Source organism: Nyctereutes procyonoides, unplaced genomic scaffold (assembly GCF_905146905.1).
Source record: "Nyctereutes procyonoides isolate TBG_1078 unplaced genomic scaffold, NYPRO_anot_genome, whole genome shotgun sequence".
NCBI lineage: Eukaryota > Metazoa > Chordata > Mammalia > Carnivora > Canidae > Nyctereutes > Nyctereutes procyonoides.
In genome coordinates this window covers 48480552-48503522 of record NW_026575044.1, presented here as the reverse complement: position 1 = coordinate 48503522, position 22971 = coordinate 48480552, and the positions used below count along the sequence as shown (strand labels likewise).

The window sequence follows — 22971 nt, the reverse complement described above, 5'->3', positions numbered from 1 at the left end:
GTAAGACAAAAGTTGAAGTTACTTCAACTGTGTATAAGACCATCCATAATTTGGCCCCTGCCCACTAGCTATACCTGCAGATCCTACAACTCACTATGGAAGCGGAGACTCCCATGCTTCTGCTCACACTGTTCCTTCTACCTAAATGCCCATTCTTACTGTTTGCATCCCCTCCTGTACACACTTTCTCCTTACCACTGCCACCTTCCTCCATCTCTCTCTTCCCTTAGGAAACTGATCACTATCTCCTTTGTACACCTCTATACCCCCATACTTTCTCTAAGTAATCTTAAAAACATATTGTACTTGCTAACAGTTCAAGTAAGAGATAAAGTCTCATCACCCAGAAAGCAGGGGCATGGCCTTATCCGTCTGTAAGTCCTCATCACCTGCCATAGTACCTGCTAACACAGTAATTCCTCTAAATGATCCTCGTTCTTCTTTATTCCTTCCACATATACTAAAGTTTCTATCAGGAATGTTCTTTCAAAAAAAGAAAGAAGAACAGGGCAGCCCGGGTGGCTCAGCAGTTTACCGCCGCCTTCCGCCCAGGTTGTGATCCTGGGGACCGGGGATCGAGTCCCACGTCCGGCTCCCGGCATGGAGCCTGCTTCTCCCTCTGCCTGTGTCTCTGCCTCTCTCTCCCTCCCTCTCCCTGAGTTTCTCATGAATAAATGAATAAAATCTTAAAAGAAACAAAAAACAAAAAACAAAGAACATACTCTTGAATATGTTCAAGCCCCATCTCCCCTTGCCAAGCAAACAGCTGTGCAAATATAAGGGTGCAAATTAAAGTTGGTATTGATTCTCTGATACTACTTCTAGTTTTCCAAATTAGATCTAAAATGAGAGATACTATTTTGAAAAGAGCCAAGTATGTCACATTGCTTCGAGATACTTTGTTCAAAGAATTACTTCTCGGTTGTTAGTTACTATTAAACTAGTCCACCCACGTAAATCTATGGGTCACTCTGAAAAAGTGGGAACCACTTTAACTTCCTTCCCACCTCTCCTACTGCCAGTACCGTTTACAGCAATTACTCATTTTCGGAAAGACACTCAGAAAGGAACTATCGAATCACCAAGACAACCGGAAAGGCGTCAAGGGAGGTTACTTTTCTTATCCACAGTCCCAAGTGCTGCCTCCATGATCACCAACCCCAAAGTCAGCGTGCTCCTTACCACCACTTAAATACTTGATGAGTAACTGCCAAGAATGATGGAATGCTAGGAAAGTGCTGCAGCAAGCGAGCGTGCCCACTCCACTCCACAAAATATTCAGTGAAAGCTCTTCTAATGAGGCTGGATGATGTGTGAACTCCACGTCCAGACGACTGTGCCTCTCTTACAAGGCACACTCAAAGTATCTCGAGTTAACATTTCGACTGTTTTCAAAGACTCTACCAGGCCTTAGAGGAAACGAGCTGCTTGGCCAAGAGGGAGGCCCTGAAGGAATGAACCCCAAAACTCAAAACAGCGTTTAATTACTTCAGGTTAAGACTGAGGTATGGAATATTTTGAAAAACCTGTTCCACTCCTACAACGATAAGTTTTTTTTAAAAAAAAAAAAAAGTGTCCTCAATGAGAGCGTTTCGGCACAAGCATACTTGAAATTGAGTCGTAAAAAGAATTCTCCACTCCAGATCTGCCCGTCCATCCGCAGGGAAACCTGAACGCAGGAGCGCAGCACCCAGAGGAGCCCCCGTGCTTCCGTGCCGGCGGCGGGAAGCCCCGGGAGCCTTGCCCCGGAGCACCGGGCCAGTCCCGGGGCCGGGCAATATTCCCGGGGCGATGAGGAAAGAGTGACCATAGAAAAGGCGGAGTCCCCCGTCCCGGCGCTGCCGAGGCCTGGGGACTCCGCGGGGAGCGGGGAGCGGCCGGCTCCCGGCTCCCGGCTCCCGGCTCCCCTCCTCCGGACCCCGAGAGCACCGAATCCCAAATGCCGACGCCACGAGGGAGGCCCGGCCGGCAAGTGGGAGGAACGGGCGGCAGCCGGGCGACACCCGGGGAGCAGCCTGCCGGGGAAGAGCCCGCACTCGGGCAGCCACGCCCCCCACCCCCACCGCCAGCCCCGCGCGCCGCCTGACAGACGCCGCGGCCGGGCGGGCAGGAGAGGCTCCCCCGGAGCGCGGGGCCCGCCACGACCCCTGCACGCCGCCGCTGCCCGCCACCGACCTGTGCCTGCCGCCGCGCGACCGCCCGCCCCCGCCGCAGCCGCAGCCGCCGCCGCCGCCGCCGCCGCCTCGCGCTCACCGTGCCGCCGCAGCCACCGTAGGCGCCTCCTGCGCTGCGCCCCTAGCCGGCCTCGGGCGCCCCATTCCCACCCCGCCCCAGCCTCCGCCTGTTTACAATGATTGGGACAGAACGCGACGAGCCGGCCCACCGCGCAAGCGCGCTCCCTCCTCCCGCCGCGGCCGGCTTCCTGGGTCCTCCTCTCGGCGCTGACGGCTAAGGCCGCCAAGGGCAAACGCCCTGTGCCCTCGCGCGCGGTACGCTGGGAGGCGTAGTTCTCGGGCGCCCAGCGCCCAGTTTACAAGAGGGCCCTCCGTCGAGGAGCCACACTACAACACCCAGGAAGCACCGCGCCTACTTCGGCCCAGAGGCTCGCTGAGGAGACGGAGGGAGCGCGCGAGAGAACGCGCCGCGCTAGGGCTCAGCGGGCGCGCGTGCGCAGTTCCTGGTCTTGGGGGACCGGGTGGGAGGTAGCGCCTACCACGAGCGGAGATCGCTGAGGACGCGTTGGAGGGCAGCGCCTCCGGTGGTCTGGAGAAAGGGAAGCGCTTTTCTCTCCACGCTCTGGCCGACTGCTCCTCAGCTCCCGAAGTGCAGCCCTTTTGTGCCAGCAGGCTTCGGCCGTCCTAACCAGTTAGACCAGCCTCGGGGGCCGGCCCAGCCTGCCCCTGGGTGGGGCATCCTCCCGGCCTTGGGCTGGGTGGGGACTCCGGCCGTGGGCCTCCGAGGGGAAATCTGCGTGAAACTGTGTGTGCAGACCCCGCCGAGAATTCCCGAACTGACAAGGGCCAGCCTTCGGTTCGAGCGGGGCTGCGGGACCGTCTTCCGCCGCCCTCTTCGGCTCAGCGTTTGCAGGGAGCACCTGAGTTAGGACTGCCCAGCCGCGTGGTTCGGTTGCGAAGAGAAATAACTGAGTTGCAGGGAAGGCTGAAGATGCCTGAATTTCCCCCCAGGAAACCTAAGCAAGGCTTGAAGAATTATTCTGCTAATGCATGGCTGGAAATCGGGTCTTTTGAGGTGTTCTTGTTTGATAAAGGTTGGCTCATTATTAGGGGAACGATTTGGGTTAAATGCTCTTCCCAATCATTTCCATTCCTACGTGCGGTACTCTCGAGAGATTCATTGTATAATGTCGATTAACCTATGTAACCTGTCCTGCGCTGTACCTCTCAGATAAGCTAACAGATCTGAGAACAAGTCGTCTCTCCCTTGTATCCTGCGTTTTCTTTCTTTTTTTTTTTTTTTAATATTTATTTATTCATGAAAGACGCAGGTAGAGAGACAGAGGCAGAGGGAGAAGCAGGCTCCACGCAGGGAGCCCGACGCGAGACTCGATCCCGGGGCCTCCAGGATCACACCCCGGGCTGCAGGCGGCGCTAAACCGCTCAGCCACCCGCGCTGCCCATACCCTGCGTTTTCTACCCAGTGAAGTTCATCCCCCTAAGCCTGGATTTGAAGAGTCTCCTGGAATTAGATACCGACGTGGTCTGTGGTAGCCACTGTTTTTCTGACGGTTTGAGAAGCTCTTTTTTGCCCCTCTGGCGACAGAAGAGTGTCGGCTGACCGCTGAGATGGGCATGTGTACGATGCCAGTCACAAGTGCTCCTTGCTTGTAGCTACATTAAGGGGGCCGAGGGATAGGCACTGGCCTGAGTTGGACATTGTTGAGGCCTTTGTGAAATCGCTATATGGACCTTGAAATGATAAATTGACAATTCAGTTGTGGTTGGAGGTTTCAAATTTCTCTCTCAGCAATAAACAAGAGAAAGTAAAGGCGGATATAGAAGACCCTCATTACAGTATCAACCAATACTGAAATGTTTGACATATGCAGAAAACTCCCAACAGCAGAATATACATCCTTTTCAGACAAATGAAACATTGTCCAGTATACACCATAAGGCAAGTCACAGAACAAATCTCTGTAAATTTTAAAGGACTGAAAACATACAAGTTATTTTCCACAATGGAATTAGCAAAAACAAATTTGAGAAACCCCCGCCCCACATAACTGGAAATTAATATTTTTAAGTAATCCATAGGACAAAGAAGAAATCACAAGGAAAATTAGAAAATACCTGGAACTGAATGGAAACAAAAATACAACATATCAAATTTAAGGGAAGCAGCCAAAACTGTGCTTAGAGGGAAATTAGTAGCATTAAGTGCTTAAAATTAGAAGAAAGACAATAATCTAAGCTTCCATCTCAAGAAGGTAGCAAAAGAGAAGTGAATCAAACCTAAATTAAGTAGAAATCAGGAAACAGGATAAAAATAGGAATCAAAATATCTGAAGCATAAGGAAATAGAGAAAAAGACCCAAAAGTCAGCTCTTTGAAGATATCAAATTGATAAACCTTTGGCTAGACTAAGAAAAAGACCTAAATTGCCAAAATGAGAAATGAAGAGAGAACACTATAGACCTTACAAAAATGAAAAGTATTCTAAGAGAATATTATGAGCATCATAATTCTGATAATTTTAAAAATAGTTGAAAATGGAGGCTTTCCTGGAGAGAACAAATTACTAAAACTGAAGAGAAAAGGAAAAGATCCAAATAGACATATATCAGGGTAAAAAACTTGAATTAGTAAATATAAATCTTCCCACAGGGAAAAGGCCAGATCAAATGTCTTCACTGGTGAAATCTATCAAATATTTTAAGGGGAAAAAATAATACCAAATCTATCAATACCTTTTTAGAAAATAGATGAGTAAGGAACACTCCTCAATTCATTTTATGAGGACAATCACCCTTATAACAACAACATCACAAGAAAATAGAATATCCTTCATGAATAGTACACTTTAAAAGGGTCAATTTTATGATACAAGAATTATATTTCAATAATGCTTTTTTTTTTTAGATATGAGACTTGGATTAAATATTCTAAAGACTAAACCACGCTTGGATGAACAGAGTAAAAAAAATCCAGTGCCTGTTGCCTGTATCCCTGGGACTGGCACCTAAACAGTTCACTGGGTCATGGCACTATTACATAGTTGAAATGTCCTATTTTTATATTATTAAATAAATAGATTATAATTTAATATTTAATAAATAATGAATATTAAATAAAATGTTATAGTTTTATATATCATATAAAAGATACACTATTTAGAGCTCATGACAAAAATAAGCGTCAGAACTGTAAGAGTTCACATTTGCTCTTCACAACAATTCACCCCACAACTCAGTGGCTTTAAGATATTCTACTGCTCTTGCAGTTATAGTTAGTTGGTGGATTAGGTGGGAGTTGGACTCATCTGGGGCAATTGGGATGGCTAAGCTTCTCTCTGCAATGGTCTCTCATCTTCTTAAGGTTACTTGTATTCTCAGCACGCAAACATGTCATTTACTAATGTCCCATTGGCCAAGCCAAGTCATATGCCATGCTCCAGATTCAAGGGATGGAGAAATAGACTCCAACTAGTTACACGGAAGCACTGGGAAGAATTTGTGTCCATTTATTTGCAATCTATGACAAGAATTCTCGAATCTCCTTGGCTCCTGCAGGAATGATTTTATAACCTCTAAGATCTGTAAGTTAGTGTGAATTGACACCTTTTAGTTGAAACAACCATAAATCATATGTGAGTAAAAACTACATTCTAGTATCTTCCCTCCAGTTCCCTCTAATCCTAAAGATTGTCTAGGAGTAAATAAACTACAAAACTGATTCAAATGAAAAATTTACCTTACAAGCATCCATCCAATATAGTAAAATTATTTCCATTTCCATTATATTCTGCAAAGACAGTGCTTAATTTAATCATCTCTGGGGGGAGAAATGGTAAAATTTATGTCATAATTTTGAAGTATAACACTTGCTTTTTAAAGTTATTAGTGACAATGTTGAGGTTTTTTATTTAGAAATAATAATTTGTATCATGAGTTTATGGATCATAGTTTTGGCCTAGATAAATCTAAACACATAAAAGTATTTTTCTGTTTCCTTGCCACTGGGACAGAGGACCGCCCTTCCCCCAGCTCATTGCACTCCCTACCCCACACCAGCTCCTGCTTCTGGGATCTGTAAGTAGCACATATTATGATTTTACTTCCATTGTATGTGTTAAAACTGCACCTTCAGAGGCATCTGGGTGGCTCAGCTTCATTTCAGCTTAGGTCATGATCACAGGAGTTGGGCTCCCTGGTCAGCAGAGAATCTGCTGAAGTCTCTCTGTGCCCCTCCCCCCGCTCAGGAGTAGGTGCTCTCTCTTTCTCTCTAAAAATTAAAAACAAAAACAATAAACTGTGCCTGGGATCAAAAGGACCCCAGGTTTTTTCTTCTCAAATTGGGAGTTCAAATGCTGAGGCAGTTACCAGTCAACCCTGTGTGGGTGTCTTGTGCCTCTTCACTCAGCAGGTCATAATCTACATATTCTTAATTTAATACACCAGCTATGGGCCCTCAAACACACCTCACATAGTTTAAAGTATCTTTTTTCTATACTGACAATTAACTGACTGGATTTGGCCAAGTACAGATTACAAATTCTTCTACCTCAAAACATTGAAGACTTTGCTATAATCCTCCTAGCTTCTAGTATTGCTGTGGGAAAATCCAATGCTATTCTGAGTTTTGATCCTTTGTAAACAATCAGAAACCTTATATTTTCTCCTTCTTTAAGAAAAAAAAAAAACTTAGAATCCAGAGGTGGACCCTCAACTTTATGGTCAACTAATATTCAACAAAGCAGGAAAGACTATCCACTGGAAAAAAGACAGTCTCTTCAATAAACGGTGCTGGGAAAATTGGACATCCACATGCAGAAGAATGAAACTAGACCATTCTCTCACACCATACACAAAGATACACTCAAAATGGATGAAAGGGGATCCCTGGGTGGCGCAGCGGTTTGGCGCCTGCCTTTGGCCCAGGGCGCGATCCTGGAGACCTGGGATCGAATCCCATATCGGGCTCCCGGTGCATGGAGCCTGCTTCTCCCTCTGCCTATGTCTCTGCCTCTCTCTCTCTCTCCTCTCTCTCTCTCTCTCTGTGACTATCATAAATAAATAAATTTTTAAAAAATGGATGAAAGATCTAAATGTGAGACAAGATTCCATCAAAATCCTAGAGGAGAACACAGGCAACACCCTTTTTGAACTTGGCCACAGCAACTTCTTGCAAGATACATCCACAAAGGCAAAAGAAACAAAAGCAAAAATGAATTATTGGGGGATCCCTGGGTGGCGCAGCGGTTTGGCGCCCGCCTTCGGCCCAGGGCGCGATCCTGGAGACCCGGGATCGAATCCCACGTCGGGCTCCCGGTGCATGGAGCCTGCTTCTCCCTCTGCCTGTGTCTCTGCCTCTCTCTCTCTCTCTCTGTGACTGTCATAAATAAATAAAAAAAAATTTTAAAAAAAAAATGAATTATTGGGACTTCATCAAGATAACAAGCTTCTGCACAGCAAAAGAAACAGTCAACTCAAAGACAAAACTCAAAGACAACCTACAGAATGGGAGAAGATATTTGCAAGTGACGTATCAGATAAAGGACTAATATCCAAGATCTATAAAGAACTTATTAAACTCAACAGCAAAGAAACAAACAATCCAATCATGAAATTGGCAAAGACATGAACAGAAATCTCACAGAGGAAGACATAGACATGGCCAACACGCACATGAGAAAATGCTCTGCATCACTTGCCATCAGGGAAATACAAATCAAAACCACAATGAGATACCACCTCACACCAGTGAGAATGGGGAAAATTAACAAGACAGGAAACAACAAATGTGGGAGAGGATGTTGACCCCCTTGCACGGTTGGTGGGAATGTGAACAGGTGCAACCACTCTGGAAAACTGTGTGGAGGTTCCTCAAAGAGTTAAAAATATATCTGCTGTATGACCCAACAATTGCACTGCTGGGGATTTACCCCAAAGATACAGAAAAATGAAACACCGGGACACCTGCACCCCGATGTTTCTAGCAGCCATGTCCACAATAGCCAAACTGTGGAAGGAGCCTCGGTGTCCATCAAAAGATGAATGGATAAAGAAGATGTGGTCTATGTATACAATGGAATATTACTCAGCCATGAGAAACAACAAATACCCACCATTTGCTTCTACGTAGAGGGACCTGGAGGGTATTATGCTGAGTGATATAAGTCAATCGGAGAAGGACAGACATTATATGGTCTCATTCATTTGGGGAATATAAACATTTCTGAAAGGGAATAAAGAGAAATGAGTGAAAATATCAGTGAGGGTGACAAACCATGAGAGACACCTAACTCTGGGAAACGAACAAGAGGTAGTGGAAGGGGAGGTGGGCGGGGGGTTGGGGTGACTGGGTGATGGGCACTGAGGGGGGCACTTGGGATGAGCACTGTTATGCTATATGTTGGCAAATTGAACTCCAATAAAAAAATTAAAAAGAAAAAACTTTTAAATTCTCTATTTTACCCATGGTTTTATGAAATTTCAAAACGATATGTCCTGAGCTGGGATTAGTTTTATTCTTTTGTGAGTTGGACAGTTTATGGGCCCTTTCAGTCTGGAAACTCATGCACTTTGGTTGTGGGATCTTTTCATGAATTATCTCATTGATGACTTTTTTCCCCATTCACTTCTCTCTTCTGGATTTCTGTAATTCCTGTAATCGGCTGTTGAATCCTTATAATGCTCCTCTAATTTTCCTTTTTTTTTTAAGGTTTTATTTATTTATTCATGAGAGACACAGATAGAAAGAGAGAGAAAGGCAGAGACACAGGCAGAGGGAGAAGCAGGCTCCATGCAGGGAGCCTGATGTGGGACTCGATCCCAGGACCCCGGAATCATGCCCTGAGCCAAAGGCAAATGCTCAACCACTAAGCTGCCCAGGTGCCCATTATTTTCTTTTATCTACTATTTTCTATCTCTTTGTCTTTTTTACTTAAATTTCTGGGAAAATTTCTTCAACTATATCTTCAACCTACTTATTAGGTGTTTCGTTTGGTTTCATCCTTTTAATTTCTCTCTCTCTCTCTCTCTCTCTCTCTCTCTATATATATATATATATATATATATATATATATATATATATATATATTATATATCCTGTTCTATTCTTGGATGTGATAGCCTATTTTTTCTTCCTGAGCCTAGCAATGAAATATACGTTTAGGTTTTCTTCTCCTTGCATAATCTCTGATTCTTCTCAGGTTGTGATTTGATGGTTTTGTGATCATTGTTTGTGTTTATTATGGTCTCTGATTTTCATAGGAGAGACTTTCTTCAAGTGTTCAGGGACTCTTGGCTAAGTATATCTGAAAGTGTGAAACTAAAAAGCTTAGTTTAGTCCCCAGGGCTTGGGACTTGTGGACCTCATTCCTTGTTGGGTGGTCTAGCTGGGCTATTTTGTTGAGTGTGTCAACCTGCTGATTTCTCCTCAAAGATGTTTCCCCCAGAGGAGTTAACTAACCTTATTGTGGTTATCATTTTGCCCTACATACATGTATGAAATCATCATGTCATATACCTTAAACTTATGTATATGTCAATATCTCAATAAAGCTGGAAATAAGTAAATTCTTTTAAAAAAAATCCCCCCTTTCCCTTTGGCATGTGAGGTGTGGCAGTGGAACATGTACTTCTTGGGTCTCTGACTGTAAGGATCCTAATTGACTGATGGTCCCAGATCATGTACTCCAGATGTATCATTGCATTCTTTCCAAGGTCACACTTCCTACATTGGCTGCTCCCCAGTCAGTGACTAAGAGTGGTAAGAATACTAAGACAAGCCCATTCCTGCAAGATGCAGGATTCCTCTCCTGGGTGTATTTGACTTGAAGACGCCCGTAGTCTTGCCAAAACTTTCTTATAACTACAATGTAGTCTTATACATTTCTTTGTTCTTCATTCCTCCCTTCTTTTCCCTCCTTCCCACCTCCCCTCCTTTACAGAGGTCATGCCTGTGTCATGACTGATAGCTCTTCCAGTTCTCCTCATTTTCTCATAGTTGTTTCCCCTAATAAATTTCTAGCACATCATGTCCCATACTGGCATTTGCCTCTCAGAGACTCAGACTGTTGCAAATTGTACAGAAATTGGAGTCTGAGAAAACAGATGAAAAGATGAGATTTGGGATTTATTGATATACTATTCGACAGGTGCTGAAAATGCTATCCTGAGTGGTCGGTGGCACAGATACTCCTGGCACAAGATTGTGACCCAGCTGCTAAAGATTTCACCCCTGGTTAGCTGGAAAGATTTCCAAGGAGAGAACATTCTTGCAAGTGTAATGATTGGGGAACTTGAGACATATGAGGAGAGCCATGTCTTCCATGACCATTGAATTAGATGGTTGCTGATAAATTGTATTAATACCCTGCAGAGGGATAATTAGAGACTAAGCATCATTAATAAGCAGTTAATGGCCAAGAGCCATAGGCCTTTTTTTTTTTATATATATAGGCCTTTTTGGTAGCATACAAAGAGGCACTTATCTCCTGTAGTAGAAGAGCAGACACAGAAGAGCACCAGTGATGTTTGAATTCTCAGCCAAAGGCAAGTCTGCTATGCTAAGGTCAAAGTCCTGGTTAGGAAAGCCTGGGACTCTGAAATATGGGATAGAGACAAATGGATATATGCCATTGAGGATATTAATTTTGTAGACACCTCTTAACCCTATGACTTCCAAATGTTCCACCCTTCTCTAGTAAAAGCTGGTACTTGTGCCATGCTGAAATCACTACATAGTACCTGCATGCAATAGATAAACCCCTCAAGAGCTGCTCCCACCACCCATCCTGGGAGCCAGGGCAATAACCTGGATGGGGAGATGCTAGGCCGGATGAAGGAGGTAAGAGATTCCACCAAAAGATTTGCTTGAATTGGCTGGCAAAAGGAATAAGGCAAACTTGGTGCTCAGGCAGAAATTAATTAGAAGCTTGCAAAAGGGCAGCCCCGGTGGCTCAGCGGTTTAGCGCCACCTACAGCTCAGGGCGTGATCTTGGAGACCCGGGATCGAGTCCCACGTCAGGCTCCCTGCATGGAGCCTGCTTCTCCCTCTGCCTGTGTCTCTGCCTCTCTCTCTCTCCTCTCTGTGTATTCTCATGAATAAATAAATAAAATCTTAAAAAAAAAAGAAGCTTGCAAAAAGTAATGACCAACATTCAGTGAAGCAGAAATGTCTGAGTTTCCCTGGCAGATGGTACAGGGGAGAAGAAAAAGGTTGAGGAAAGCAGGGATGTTGGAACAGATGTAACTATGGGTGACCAGAGGACCCACCAGAGGATTTTGTTCTACCAGAGGATCCCAGGACACACCACTCACCGAGGCCGTTTGAAATGTGCTTGTTAGATGGGGCACCAGCATCACTTAGGGGTTCAGCGATATTCTCTGCAGGTCACAGATGATCGTAGGAAAGTACAGAGCCAGGTTATCAATACTCATGAGCAAGATTCCCACCCTCACTGAGCAATAAAGGCAGGTGGCTGCACCTAACTTCTAGCAGCCAGGAGGCTGCAGTTACTGTGGTGACCGGTAAGGTCAAAGGAGCTCAGCTGGGGTGACTGTGGGATGATCTTTACCCACAGACACCGAAATAACATGTAATTGTACTATCACCCAGACCACAGCACTTTGACGTGTTCGCAAGCATAAGAAAAATACTGTCAAAATTTTGCAAAAATTCATACACACAATAAGCAGGTATAATTAGACTAAGTAATTGGACACAAATTATCTGGAATCTGACAGAACCGAGTTTGAATGCTGACTCTAATTCCTACTGTATGTCAGGGTCAGCAATTTTTTCTTAAAGAGCCAGGTAATAAGTTTGTTAGATTTCCTTGGTCTGTATGGTCTTGTTAGAACTAGTCAATTTTGCTGTTGTAACTCAAAAGCAGCCATAAGCAATATATATGTAAATGAATGTGGCTATGTTCGAGAAATTCTTTATTTAGAAGAACAAATGAAGGCCTGGATTTGGTCCAGGGGCTGTACTCAGCTAACCTCCATTCTATGAACATTATTTTCTTAGGTCATTTGCAAAAGCAACCCTAATGCTAACTACTTTGTAAGGTTGTTCTGGCACTTAAAATAGTATGATAGCTCTTAAAAGTTCTCATCACAAGAAAAGAATTTGTAACTATGTCTGGTGATGGGTGGTAACTAGACTTACTATACTGATCATTTTGCAATAAATACAAGCAGCAAATCATGTTGTGTACCTGAAGCTAATGTAGCATTATATGTCAACTACATAAAAATAAAATAAAACTCCTATTTTAAGCTGGAAAAAAAAATGAACCAAGACAGTGAAATGAGCCCCAAAATCAGATAGATTTGGGGTTGAGTCTGGGATTTGTCACCAACTCCTTACAGATGACCCAGGGGAAGTTTCTAAACCTCTATAAATTCTATGATCTGGTTTGATTGGACAAAGCCCGAGAAGTTTAATTTGCACAGGGTTGTTTAATGGAGCATTAGAATTTCTGGTTCACTGATATAACAATGGTTCTGGCTCTGGTTGCAGCCGCACAAATATGCCATTTGTGACTCAACCAAAAACATTCACTTTAGTTCCTAGACTTTCCAAAGCACTTAACAGTTTTGTTTTGTCAAGGTGTCAAACAGACCTCAGGTTGCCGGCCCTTCCATCCTCCTACTCCTTCCTCTGGTGCCCAGCACAGAGCTTTCCAGAAAGGAGGAGAAAGTTCTGTCCTCGTTGAATGAACACAGCATCTCAGTCCTGTGGGATTCAGCTGTACTTGTGAAGACATGCTTTTCATGACTAAAAAATCTAGTTTTCAAGTAAAGAAATCAGGTATTCCATCTTTTTTTTATTGAAGTTGAAACAAAAAGAAAAGAGCCTTAGCCAAAACAAGGCTTTGAAGTTTGCCATCAAAAGGATTTCCTTGGAGTGGCCGTTGAAAGCTTTTAAAGCTAGACAGGCTTTTAAAAATAAAGTGGGTTACCATCTCCTGGGAAGTTTATGTGTGGATCTAATTACAACAAAGGAGTATCAATTGAAATAACCCTTATAGAGTCTTTGATTGAAACGACTGGAAGTCTTTCTGGTAAATAAAGGATGAGAAATGTCCCTCCAGTGAATATTTAAGAGTTCCTTTGTTAAATATTTTGCTTTGCAAGACGGGAGCTGCAGGCTTCTGGAAGCTGAAGGAGTATCTTAAAAACTTATACCGTTGGTGGAACTGTAAACTGGTATAGTCTTCCAAAGGAGAAATTCAGGATATCTAACAAAATTCAAATATATAAACTGTGAGCCAAAACTTATTCCAGTGGTATAATAGGACAAGTGTGGGATGGATTAGAATATTTATGATATTGTTATTTTTAGTAATGAAAACATTAAAACCTAAAGGTTCATCAATCAGCAATTGATGATGATATATACACTGCAGTAGAATACAGGGTACCTTTCAAAAATACTATGTATTTTTTTTTTTTGGCATAAAAGATATCCATGATAGCCAGCAAACAGCAGACTTAGTTATCTGGACAGAATATGCATGAGAATGTGTTCACTGTCCCTGTATTGTTTGAACTATTTATAAAAATGGTGCATTTAGGGATCCCTGGGTGGCGCAGCGGTTTGGCGCCTGCCTTTGGCCCAGGGCACGATCCTGGAGATCCGGGATCGAATCCCACGTCGGGCTCCCGGTGCATGGAGCCTGCTTCTCCCTCTGCCTGTGTCTCTGCCTCTCTCTCTCTCACTGTGTGCCCCACATAAATAAATAAAAATTTAAAAAATATATATATAAAAAAAAATGGTGCATTTATGAAGGAGGAAAATAATGTTGCTTTCTGTTTGGGGAAAAAATACGCAGCTGTAATTTGTATTTTCACTGCACAGAAGATAGAGCAAAGAGCAAACCATCAGGCTGAACAGATTTGCGGTCATCCGATCCAGTTTCCTCACATGGGATATACATAGTAAGATACTTTTTAAAACTGATGTAACATAATCCCTTACTTAAAAATACAAGTAGCACCCAAAAAAAGTAGTACATCTTTTTTCCAAAATATGTTGCTGAGAACTGTGATACAAAATAAATGACACATTTTTCAAAGGAAATATATAAAGTAATAATTTATTTCAGCATTAAAAGCATTATAAAGAAGATCAAAATCATATCATAAGTTTAAAAAGACATCCATACAACATATAAACATGTAACAGTGTCATAAACCTGAACTATCTAAATGGAAACAATTAATATATAATAAATGTCAATTATTTAATAAAATTTTGATTGGCTTGTTAGAATTTTAATGGATTTGGGGATGACTTCTATGGATCATGTTGCTAATAAACTTGTCCGTGATAATTTTAAAAGATAATTTCTTCTTTATTAGTGAAGCTTATGTAGCTAAGGGACACATTTTCAAAATTGTATTGATGCTGACCTGGAAACCTGGACTTCATCTTTCATTTTTCTCCCTTTCTCTCTGTTTCTCTCTGGTCTGAGAGATATCTCTGAGTTTATACCAGATTTACCTGCTGGAACTGAACAGACAGATGTATCTGGCATTGATACATTTTCATTAAGAGATTCTTTTCATGATAAAATATATCTTGAGCCCCATTAGAATTTTTATGTGTATTTCCCCCAATCTTTTATTTATTTTTTTTAATTTTTATTTATTTATGATAGTCAGAGAGAGAGAGAGAGAGAGAGAGAGAGAGAGAGGCAGAGACACAGGCAGAGGGAGAAGCAGGCTCCATGCACCGGGAGCCCGATGTGGGATTCGATCCCGGGTCTCCAGGATCGCGCCCTGGGCCAAAGGCAGGCGCCAAACCGCTGCGCCACCCAGGGATCCCTCCCCCAATCTTTTAAATGAAAAATGCTGTATATATAGAAAAGTTGGCAGGTAGAAGTATAAAACGATATATACCCACTATTGGAGTCTGCAAGTATTACTATCTTGCTGTATTTGTTTGATCATAGATCTATCTTTTCTTCATCCATGTATCTATCTACCCACCAATCCATCTTATTTTAGAAAACTGCCTGGGTGGCTCAGTGGTTGAGCATCTGCCTTTGGCTCAGGGTGTGATCCCAGAGTCCCAGGATCGAGTCCCACATCGGGCTCCCTGCATGGAGCCTGCTTCTCCCTCTGCCTGTGTCTCTGCCTCTCTCTCTCTTTCTCTCTCTCTGTGTGTGTGTGTGTGTGTGTCTCTCTCGTGAATAAATAAAGTTTTAAAAAGAAATAAAAAATAAGATAATATATATTATTATAATGTATTACTTTTTAAAAAGTAATCTCTGTATCCACCACACAACTCGAACTTATAATTCTGAGATCAAAAGTCACATGGTCCACCAACTAAGCCAGACAAGCAGCCCATTTTTTATGTATTCCAAAGTAAACAGAAGACAAGAGTACACTTTATCCCTAAATATTTCAGCTCACATGTACTTAATATTTGCTTATAATTCTTATTATTTGCTTATAGAAATCTTAATATTTGCTTATAATTCTTTACTCTTAAGAGAAGTCTACATATAGTAAAATAGACAAATATTAAGTGTACCACCATTCTATGAGTTTTGAAAAATGCAACACTCAATCCAGCTCTTAACTAGATCTGTCCTCATTTTGTACATCATTGATTAGTTGTACCTATTCTAGAACTGTATGTATGTGCAATCATTCAATTAGTATTGTTTTGTGTAAGGTCTCTTCCACTCACTGTGTTTTGGGGAGTCATTCATGTTGTGTTTCAGTAGTTCATTCCTGGTTATCACTGAGTGGTATTCCATTATGTAAGTGTATCACAATTCATTTCATCCATTCTTCCTTTGATGGACATTTGGTTGTTTCCATCTCAGGGCAATTAGGGAAAAAAGCTGCTTTGAACATGTCAAGATCTGTGTGGGTCTAAGGTTTTATCCCACTTGCAAACTAGCCCTCCACGCTTTCACAGATGCTGGCCGAAAACATGAGGCTCCTAAGCCAGATATAAAGGGTGTTATGGTGGTAACCAGAGCGTCAGTAACTGGACTACTGCCCTCTAAACCCATCTCCATGGAGTGACATAAAGGGCCAAGTGACCTTGCATCCAGGAGTTATGTCACAGGGGCCAAACCCTGAGCTTAGAGAACCTGAATCTGTTAGGATTGCCCTGAAGGGAGACTTGATCTTTATCTTCCAAGGCTGTTCTCTATACAAACATAGCTCAGAAGAAAAAGCAGCCAGTGATCCTGCTCCCACACCATGCATATCACCAGAGACCCATGGAGAACTATCTCCTATCAAAACATTCTTGCACAAGTCCTTTTGTGAAGGAGTTTTTAATTTCCCCTTGGGTAAAATCCTACGACCTGAATTGCTGAGTCATAAGATAGATGTTTGTCTAACTATCAGAACCTTTCCCAAAGTGACTGCACCATTTTATACACCCACCAACAATGTATGAGAATTCCTGTTATTTCTATTCCCCCTGTGTTGGTGTTGTCAGTGTTTTAAATTTGGGCCAGTCTAGTTAGCTACAGTGGTAATTTAATTGTTGCTTACTTGGCATTTTCTTGACAACTAATGATGTCAAACACTTTTTTATTTGCTTATTGGCCATTAGTACATTTTCCTTTGGAAAGTGTTTCCTCAAATTTTGCCTTTTCAAAAAAATAGGTTTTTGATAGGGATGCCTGGTGGCTCAGCGGTTAAGCGTCTGCCTTTGGCTCAGGGTGTGATCCTGGATCCCTGTATGGAGCCTGCTTCTCCCTCTGCCTATGTCTCTGCCTCTCTCTCTGTCTTTCATGAATAAATAAATAAAATCTTTTTTAAAAAAATAGGTTTTTGTCTTTCTATTATTGAGTTGTAGTAGTTCTCTATTATTATGGAGGCACACATCCTTTACTAAATATATATTTTGCCAATATTTTCTTCTTGCTTATTTATCTTAACTGTGCCTTTCAGGAAATAGGATTTCAAAATTTTTGCTGAAGTCCAATTTATCAACCTTTTTTTTTAAGTGGCTCCACACCCAATGTGGGATTTATGTGTGTGTGTGTTTTTTTAAGATTTTATTTATTTATTCATAGACACAGAGAGAAAGGCAGAGACACAGGCAGAGGGAGAGGGAGAAGCAGGCTCCATGTAGGGAGCCCGATGGGGGACTTGATCCCAGGACTCCAGGATCACCCCCAGGCTGCAGGCGGTGCCAAACCGCTGTGCCACCGGAGCCGCCCCCAATGTGGGATTTGAATTCACCACCCTGAGATCAAGACTTGCATGCTCTATTGACTGAGCCAGCCAGGTACCCCTAATTTATCAACTTTTAATTTTATAATTACTACTTTCTGGGTCCTGTCCATGAAATCTTTGCCTACCTCATGGTCATGAAGATTTTTTTTTAATGTTTTCTTCTGGAAGCTTTATAGTTTTAACTCTTAAGTCTAGGTCTATGATACATTTTAAATTATTTATTGGGTTAGGGTGAGGTAAAGGTGGTTAATTTCTTCCATATGAATATCCAATTGTCCCAGCACCATTTTGTGAAAAACTTTTCCTTTCCTCGTTGAACTGCTTTAGTAAAAATCAAATAATTTTTAGTAAATATTTTAGTAATAATTTTTAGTAAAAATCAAATAATTGTATAAATGTGGATCAATTCTAAGCTCTCTATTCAGTTCTATTAATTTATCTATCATTACACCAGTACCACACTGATTACTATAGCTTAATAGTAATCTTAAAGTCAGATAGCATAAATTTAAAAATTTTGTTCTTCTTTTCCAAGATTACTTTGGATAATCCAGGTCACATGCCTTTTCATAGGAATTCTAAAATTTCCTTGGAAGATAGATAGACAGATAGATATTTAGTTTTTGTGTGCTATGTAATAGAAAAGTTATTTAAAGTATAGCAATCAGAAATACATTTAAATAACTGCATTATACTTTTCTTAATTATTTAATATTTCAAAATCCATATACATAGACAACTTGAGTTTTTAATTTATTTGACATGCTACAGATGCCATGTAATTTGATTAAGACTAATTAGATAAGAAAAACCTGACAATGTGATGTGTTTGTTTTGACTCTTTAGAATAGGATATTCTGATTAGTATTATTAGACTGCTTCAATTTTCCTAATTAGAATAGTCATGTTCTAGAAAGAGTGAGCATGAAACAAATTAAAGTGAGAACAAATAAAGTAGTCATTATGTTGTTGGCATTCATCTAATTATATTTTTTAATCGCCTACCTAAAGTAGCATTCCTAACTAATTTGTTCTAACTAAAGAATTACCAAACAAAATAGAAAAGTAAAATTATAGAAAACCTTTGAAGAATTATCAGAAGGTCAACATGTACTTTTGAAAGTTTAGCAGTAAAAATATCTGAAAATCTTGAGAGATATAAGCTAATATTAAAAATCTATAGTAAATATCAAGCATATAAACAATTAAGTTGGCTAACCACTGTTTAATATTTATCACTTTACTAAAGTTGCCTAATGCATATTTTCTTCCATGTACCTTAAAATTTCCATCCTGAAAACTAATAATTCATTTGCCAGATATTTTGAAGTAGCAGACTTCTCAGTTATTACATTTATCTTATTATTGAATAACATTTATACTCTCATCAAATGCTTTTTGCTGTCTTAAAATTTTCTGGGGACTTAGCTACATTAACAAGTTTGTCACTTTTACTACTTATAGAATGTTGTAAAATGCAGAGGTAAGAAATTGTGGCCTCTTAACTGCAAAGCTTCCAGTATATTAAATTTAGGATGATCTTCTGTGTCAAAGAAACTTATTAATGGAAAATTGACTTGACTACCAAAAGGTCTCTCCTGCCATCTTGTAGTACACGGCAGCCCTTCATGAAGAGTAGTTTCATGAATAGTTGGCAAGAGAGTAAATATGAACAATTAAGGAACCCCAGTTATATTAAAAAAAAATAAGCAACAAGAAGGAAAATGCCAAAATAAACAGGCACACTTATTTTGGAACAAGTGGTAAGCCAAGGTATCCTGGCATTAATTTTAAATGATTTTCAATTTGAACTACTATATAGAGTCAATCTATCAATTGAATGAAAAAGTAAATTAAGATATTTGCACACAGGGATCCCTGGGTGGCGCAGCGGTTTAGTGCCTGCCTTTGGCCCAGGGCATGATCCTGGAGACCCGGGATCGAATCCCACGTCGGGCTCCCGGTGCATGGAGCCTGCTTCTCCCTCTGCCTGTGTCTCTGCCTCTCTCTCTCTCTCTCTCTCTGTGTGTGTGTGTGTGTGATGACTATCATAAATAAAAATTAATATATTTGCACACATACAAGAATTTTTTTTAAAAGATCTTTATTTATTCATGGGAGACACAGAGAGAGGGAGAGAGGCAGAGACACAGGCAGAGGGAGAAGCAGGCTCCATGCAGGGTGCCTAACGTGGGACTTGATCCCAGGACTCCAAGATGACGCCCTGAGCCAAAGGCAGATGCTCAACCGCTGAGCCACCCAGGCATCCCACGAGAATTTTTTAAATATACCTCCCACATATTTCTTTTCAGAAAGTTCTTAAGATGAGTGTAAAGCCAAGAAAAATGAAGACATGGGACACAGGAAAGAGTAAAACTGACCCAAAAATCAATTGAGAAGAAGCCACTCTCTCTCTCTTTTTTTTTTTTTTTTTGACAAGATAAAGGCACTAGAAACAGCAGAAAAATACAGGAAGCTGTATAGGATAGTCATGGTTCAAACAGGAAGCAATCTGGAAGGCAGTATAATTTTGAGCAATTGGTAGAGTATTAGAAAAGGGAATCAGTTTGCTTATAGTTCTAAGAACATTCTTTTAGGTGACTCTGGAGTGTTGACATTGACCATGTACAGAAGGATATAGGATCCTAGCATTTTACTTATTTATTTATTTTTAAAGATTTATTCATCTATTTTAGAGAGAGAGTGAGAGATAGTGTGTGAGCAGGGAGAGGGGCAGAGAGAGAGAAATCCAAGCTGAGCCCATGCTGAGCATGGAGCCCTATGTGGGGCTTGATCTCACAACCCCAAGGTCATGACCCAAGCTGAAATGAAGAGTCAGATGCTCAACCAACTGAGCCACCCAGGCACCCCTGGGATTCTAGCATTTTAAAAAAAATCTCTGCGGTTAATAATACTTATATAGTTATAATAATGTGTAAGCCATCTCATGGTTTTCAACTTTGAAAAGTAACCTTTAGATAATCCACAGAAGATTTAGGAAAGAACCTAATTTGAGAGGTAAAATCTGGAGGAGAATTCTAATTTTACGTCCTGGAGAGACAAGAAATATTGTATGAAATTGAAACAAACAAAAAAGAAATTAATGAAACAAGAACTAGAGGTCTAAGTGCATTATTTCAAGTTACAAAGTTTGTAAAAAAGAACTAAAAATAAAGTAACTATCAGGGATGCCTGGTTGGCTCAGCAGTTGAGCATCTGCCTTCGGCTCAGGGCGTGATCCTGGGTCTGGGGATCGAGTCTCCCTCTGCCCGTGTCTCTGCTTCTCTCTCTGTGTCTCTCATGAATAATAAATAAATAAATAGTCTTTAAAAAATAAATAAAATAAAGTAACTATCAAAAATTGAAAAGAGAAGGTCAATTGTGTAGGTTAATTCTTTCTATTTTGGAGCGGGGAGCTATTGGATAGTATCTATCTAATTTAGAAGTAGTGATATAGACACAATATGAAGGATTATGAAGGTAAGTACCAGAAGTATGGAAAATAAAAAAGTATTTGTCTGTGAGAATAGCCCTGGAGTGGAGAGAGACATGATGCTTTCCATCACAAATCTTGTGATTTTTTTTTCAAAAAGTAATTTACATCTATTATGTTGACATAAAATTTTGATTAAATGAGAATAACATTTATTTTTTTAAAGGTTTTATTTATTTATTCATGAGAGACACACAGAGAGAGAGAGAGAGAGGCAGAGACACAGGCAGAAGGAGAAGCAGGCTCCATGCAGGGAGCCCAACATGGGACTCAATCCTGGGTCTCCAGGATCAGGCCCTGGCTGAAGGCAGGCGCTAAACCACTAAGCCACCCGGGCTGCCCGAGAATAAAATTTAGATTGAAATGTATCAGCATCAAAAATAGACCAAAGCAGCTGTCTTAAATGCATTCAGTTCTTGGTTGAAAAACACCAGTTGGTTTATTTTTATAGATACTTTTGTAAAGTTTCAAACTGCTATTTGTTATTATTTGCTTGGAAATCATACATCGTGAATAGAGGACTTTTTTTCCTCTATAAGTGAAAAGCCAAACTGGGCTTTTTGAATTATATTTTCTCTTTTAATATTGATTTGTGAAGAATGAGAGACAGTTTGATGTGCAGCATAAGAACTGTGATTCGAGAAATACACCTTACTGATTGTGGCAAATATTTGTATATGTTCTTCAGAGAAATGTCCACTCGAGATGATTGACTATTTTTTTTTGATTGACTATTTTTAATCAGGTTTGTTTTGTTATTGAGTTTTAGGAGCTCTTTACATGTTCTGGATCTTGACTCCTTATTAGATACATGATTTGCAAATATTTTCTCCCATTCAGTGGGTTTCCTTTTCATTTTGCTTCCCCACTTTACACCATAGGTTTTTTTTTAAGATTTTATTTATTTATTCATGAGAGATACAGAGATACACTGTAGTTTTATATGAACTAAACAATGCAGAACTAAGGATAATGGTCACCCCACCCCACCCAGTGAACCAGCTGAATGGCAACCCCACCTCTCCCCCCTCTACCGCCCTGCCCCCAGTAAGTGATATGTGAGCTGGTTCCTCTGACTTGTTCATTGGATGAGCATTGGATGGCTCTCAAACTTTCTGTTTTAAGGATGAAGTTTTTTTAAGTAATTATTTTTAAAACTTGAAAGAGAACAGTGATCATTGTATCTTCTAACAAAGTGAATCCTTTGAACCTTCAGTTGAGAAATGCTGCCCTGCTGCAATAAATCTGATTTGCAAAGTCACTGCTTTGAAATCGCACAGGACTCGTCAAGGGGCTCCCTCTCCAGGTGTGGAAAATGCTATTCTAGAATTTTCTCCCAATTCCCCAAACAGTTCCTCCCTCTCAGATTCTATGGGATGAGCCATTCATGTGGGTCCTCTGTTACCCCACGCTGTTGAGGAGAATCTGAAACTAGGGTTTTACTATTGAAAAATGACATTGACATTTTGCCAAGGGAATTACACTTGGTGAAATCCCCTCTGCACTAACTTGAAGAAGATTCAAATCTTGACTCTCCATCTCTGGCTCCTAAGGTGTCCCCTGATGTCTTGGCAGTTGTTAAAACAAGTGAATTCTAAGGAAAAAACAAAAAAGCAGAACTATCCTAGAGAAGCTCCAAGCTGAGTGGTGAGCACAAAAGTCCCATCTGCTTGTCCCCGGGTGCTTCCCACCCCGAGGCCTGGCCTGCGGTTCATGATGGTTAATTTCTCTAGGCTCACTGCTAAAGACATCCAGTACCATTATGGAAAACAGATAACCAGTTGGCTGTACATTTGAGGCTCTTTGAAAATTCTGTCAAGGGCGCCTGGGTGGCTCAGTCAGTTAAGCATCTGCCTTTGGCTCAGGTCATGATCTCAGGGTCCTGGAATCGAGTCCCGTGTCAGGTTCTTGCTCAGCCAGGAGTCTGCTTCTCCCCCTATCCCCACACCCTGGCTTGTACTCTCCCTCTCTCTGAAATAAATAAACAAAATCTTGAAGAAAACAAAGCTCTGTGAAATGAAAGCCCAAGTGTGATATTGGGACAATTAATTAATTTTAAGAAACATGATTTTCA

At 41.2% G+C, this 22971-nt stretch overlaps 1 protein-coding gene across 4 annotated transcripts in view; it reads right to left on the bottom strand.

The window, feature by feature from the left end:
* The window catches only part of RALBP1 (ralA binding protein 1), a 58212-nt gene extending 55346 nt beyond the window's left edge, over positions 1-2866 (bottom strand). The window contains exon 1 of one of the 4 annotated variants that reach the window (XM_055324299.1): positions 2714-2866. The gene's annotated coding sequence lies outside the window, so the exon portion shown is untranslated. The other 3 variants (XM_055324300.1, XM_055324301.1, XM_055324302.1) reach the window with 3 other exon arrangements.
* Positions 2867-22971: the final 20105 nt, after the last annotated feature.